We start from the raw sequence: 4,712 nt of genomic DNA, 5'->3' as shown, positions 1-4,712 counted from the left end.
CCCTCCTCGCCTGGCCATAAAAGGGCAGCGTTTTCTGCAGGACCCCCGGGTCCTGCGAGGGCTGGCGGGTTTTTGGGAAGGGGCCTGCCCCAGCACTGCTTGCTTTGGACCTCACAGCCCTCGTGTTAGTGCTATTTTGGCTCCTTCTTTTCTTGTGCCTTTTGTTTTGTCTCCCTCCTCCTCCTGCTCCTCTCAGGAGGTTGGAGGGAGAGAGGCCAGACAGCCTCCAGGAATGTTCTTGCTTCCCCTATTTTTTATTCTTTCTTTCTCCCTCCCTTGGCCTGATTTGATCCCTTCTTTTCCATGATCCTGCTCAGAAAGCCAGCTGCTGAGTGAAAAGCTCTGGCCAAGCCCAGGATATGTCCCTGACCACGTCCCCAGCCTCCATCCTGTGTCCCAAGGGAGTCTGGAGGGCTCTTCCCTCCTGCTCTGCCCAAACCCTGACCCCCTGACCCTCTCAGGAAGGGGGGACACCACCAGAACCTCCTCTCACCATCTCCTGGAGCACCTCTCCACGGGAATTCCAGCCTAGGGGAGATGCTCAACAGAGCAGAGCACAGCTGTAAGACCAGGGGATCCAGGGCAGGCAGAGCCATGGGTCCACCTTGGAATTCATCATTTCAGGTCCCCTTGGCTCTTCACAGAACCATTTAGGTTGGAAAAGACCCCTGAAGTCATCAAGTCTGACCCTTAACTGCCAGGCACTGCCACATCCACCACCAAACTCCGTCCCCAGGTGCCCCATCTGCACAAACACCTCCAGGTTCTTCTGTGGTTCCTCACAACCCCCAAAGCTCCCTGAGCTCTTACAGGGTCTCAGCTTTCTTCTCATCCCTTGTCCTTGATGACACTTCCTTTGGGGAAGTCTGAAACCATGGAAATGCAAATGGAAATACCATGGAAATGCAAATGGAAATACCATCTGTCAGCTGAACCAAGGAAACAGGAACCTCTCCTGGTTTCCCTCAACATTTTCCTCAGTATTGTTGCGGCTGATCTTTCATTTAAGACCCTCTGTGACCTTGCAGTTGCCATCTCATGGCCTGGGGAGAGGAAGGAAGAGGTGAAGCTACAGGAGATGTCCCTTCTGTGGCCACTATGCTGCTGGAAAGTCCCAAGGAGGGGACCCAGCGCTTCTGTATCAACAAGAAACCCCTTGTTGCCAATTTCTCCAGAACTTTGCCTTCCTGGAGATCCTGTTCCCTAACAGCAGCTGAGATGAACTCTGGACCCTCAGAACCCTTTGTGGACCCTGTGAACCTTGCCTTCATCATTTCTCACAGTCAGTGATGCTGTGCAAGCTATGCCAGAGCCATTTCCCAGCCCACAGCCTTCCAGGAAGACTCCAGAACTTCCAGAACTTTGTATGAAGGCACCAAGAGCTTGGAGTTGCCCACAGCCAGCAATCCCAGCAGCTGAAGAAGCTCCAGCGAGGGATTAGTCACCCACATGCCCCATGAAGCAACACCACAAAGCCCCAAGCCAGGCTGGGTGGGATCTCACCCCACTGGAATTTGCAGGGACCCTCAGGAGGTTCTTTCAGCAGATCCAACATAGCCCCTGGGTGGCTTTGGTCAGGAAACCACCTGTGTTTTGTCTCTCAAGAACATTGCTGTGCTCAAATAAAGGGTTTCACACAAGCGTGTCATTGCTTGTGCCCCTTCCAAGGCTTTCCCCCTTGTCACCAAACTGGGTGAGGTGAGATTTGCAGGGACCTTCAGGAGGTTCTTTCAGCAGACCCCACGTAGTCCCTGGGTGGCTGTGGCCAAGAAACCACTTGGGTTTTGTCTCTCAGGAACATTGTTGTGCTCAAAAGAAAGGATTTCCCCCAAATGTGTCACTGGTTGTGCCCCTTCCAAGGTTTTTCCCCCCTTGTCTTGGTGGCTCCTGCAGGAACAGCTTCTCCCTCATCAGGAAGGAGAAACTGCACCTGGCAAGGACCAGGTCTCCATGTGAGAGGTGGGCTCAGCTTCTTCCAAAAATCCAGAACCTCTTGGTGAGCCCCTCAGAGAGGCACCAGGGCTTTGGCCACCCCTGCAGATCTTCATGTTCCAGAGCTATAAGGATTCCCAAGTTCTGGAGCACCCTGGCCCCCTGTGCCACATCCCTGAAAAGGCCACAGGGATTTGGGCCCTGGAGCAGAACTTCAATCCCTTCTCCCACCTCCAGCCTCATCTCACCCTCACCCCAGCACTGGCTGCATTTCCAGGAGCTTATGTAGCTTTTTGGAAAGGTTTCCAGGCTAGGAGAGATGTCAGACAGGCCAGACACTCATCTCACAAAAACCTTTCTGACAGGGACGATGTTCTGGTGGCACTGGCCAGGAATTTTTTCCTGTGGAGCAGTGTGCAGGGTTGAGAATGAGAAAGAGCATTAAAAAAAAACACTAAAAAAAAAAATGTAAAAAGCTCTGCAATGAAGCCAGCGCAGGCAGGACGTGGCCACGGGGACGTTATGCAAAGAGCTGCTCACATCTGGAAGGAGTTACTGAGCACAGCAACCAGGGCTGAGTCTAAACAAGTGCAGGACGTTTCCACATGGATGTCTGAGCTGGGGGAGCCAGAGGAGCTGGGAAGGTGGGATGGAAATCCCCAAGGTGGGATGAAAACCCCCGAGGCTCTGGGGATGCCCCCAGTGCCCTTCAGAGCCGCTGTGCTGCTCTGTTTTCAGGCTGGTGTGGATCCCTGTGCTGTTTTGGGTGGCGTCTGCAGGAGGGTTGGGGGCAGGAATGGGTTTTGGAGGTGGGTCACCATCCCAGTGACCCAATGGGATTTTTGGGGGTGCTCTCCCACTGTTTGGAGGAAATGAGGATCCCCCACATGGATGCATTTAAGGCAGGTGTGGAGCATTAATTGGGAGCATCCCCTGGATCTTGCCGTGGTTGGGGAAACTGAGGCAGACAACCTCTCACCCCGTCCCCAACCCCAACAGAAAGACGCCAAGGCTTTTTGGGGCATAAAACCTCAGTTTGAGGTACTGTGGAATAACAGCAATTTATTTAAAATAGGATTTTTGGGTTCTTCTCCCACTGTTTGGAGGAAATGAGGAAGCTCCACCTAGATGTGTTTAAGGCACACTTGGTTCTTGGGAGCCTCATCTGCATCCTACTGCAGTAGGGGAAACTGAGGCACACAGCTCCTCAACCCCTCCCCAAACCCAATAAAAAGACCCCAAGGCTTCTTGGAGGCATAAAACCTCGATTTGGGTTGTTGTGGAGTATCAGCAATTTATTTAAAATGGGATTTTTGGGGTTTTCTCCCACTGTTTGGAAGAAATGGGGATCCCTCACCTGGATGTGTTTAAGGCAGATTTGGTTCTTGGGAGCCTCATCTGCATCCTGTTGTGTTTGGGGAAACTGAGGCACACAACCTCACCCCCCAAGAGAAAGACCCCAAGGTGTTTTGGGGCAAAAAAACTCAGTTTGGGTTGTAGTAAAAAAAGGTTGGTTGATTTAAAAATTGGATTTTGGGGTGTTCTCCTGCTAATTTTCGAGGAAATTAGTATCCTTCACTGGGACTGTGTTTAAGGTACATTTGGTTATAGAGAGCACCCTCCCAAAATCAAATGTGCCTTAAACACCCTCCCAGTGGAGGATCCTCCTTTCCTCCAAACAGCAGGAGAACACCCTAAAATCTCATTTTTAAATCAACCAACCTTATTTTACTACAACCCAAACTGAGGTTTTTTGCCCCAAAAAGCCTTGGGGTCTTTCTGTTGGGGTTTGGGGAGAGGTAAGGAGCTGTGTGCCTCAGTTTCCCCTGCCACAGCAGGATGTAGAGGATGCTCCCAAGAACCAAATGTGCCCTAAACACCTCCAGGTGGGGGCATCCCCATTTCATCCAAACAGTGGGAAAACACCCCAAAAATCCCATTTGAAGTAAATTGCTGATACTCCACAACACCTCCATTTGAGGTTTTATGCCCCCAAAAAATCTTGGGGATTTTTATGCCCCCAAAAAATCTTGGGGTTTTTTCATTGGGTTTGTGGAGGGGGTGAGGTGTTGCGTGCCTCAGTTTCCCCTGCCATAGCAGAATCGAGGAGATGCTCCTAATTAACGCTCCAAATGTGCCTTAAACACATCCAGATGAGGGCATCCCCATTTCATCCAAACAGTGGGAGAACACCCCCAAAATTCCCATTTTACATAAATTACTGTTACTCCACGACACCCCAAACTGAGGGTTTATGTCCCCGAAAAACCTTGGGGTCTTTTTATTGGGTTTGGGGAGGGGGGGAGAGGTTGTGTGCCTCAGTTTCCCCAACCATAGCTCAATCCAGAGGATGCTCCCAAGAACCAAGTGTGCCTTAAAACACATCCCGGTGGGGGAACACTCATTTCATCCAAACATCAGGAAAACACTGGAAAAAAAAATCCCGTTTTAAGCTCCGTGACACCTCAAATCGATCTTTTATATCCCCCCAAAAAGCCTCGGTATCTTTCTATTGGTTTTGGGGAGGGGGTGAGGAGCTGCGTGCCTCAGTTTCCCCTCCCCAGCGAGGCGCCGGGGATGCTCCCGGTGGATGCCGCGCTGCATTGGCGGCTGTGTCGGAGGGTTCGGGGTGCGGGCACAGGGTGACAGCGGGGTGTCCCCCCGTGGGGTGGCGGTGGCTGCTGTCGCTTTAAAGGGGCAGCCGCGGCCCCAGCTGATGCGGCGGCTCCAATCAGCGGCCCCGGGGCTCTTGGCAGCCGGAGCCGCCGCCGCTCCGCATT

Source organism: Melospiza melodia, chromosome 1, assembly GCF_035770615.1.
Source record: "Melospiza melodia melodia isolate bMelMel2 chromosome 1, bMelMel2.pri, whole genome shotgun sequence".
Lineage (NCBI taxonomy): Eukaryota > Metazoa > Chordata > Aves > Passeriformes > Passerellidae > Melospiza > Melospiza melodia.
Note: the sequence above shows the minus strand (reverse complement) of the source record.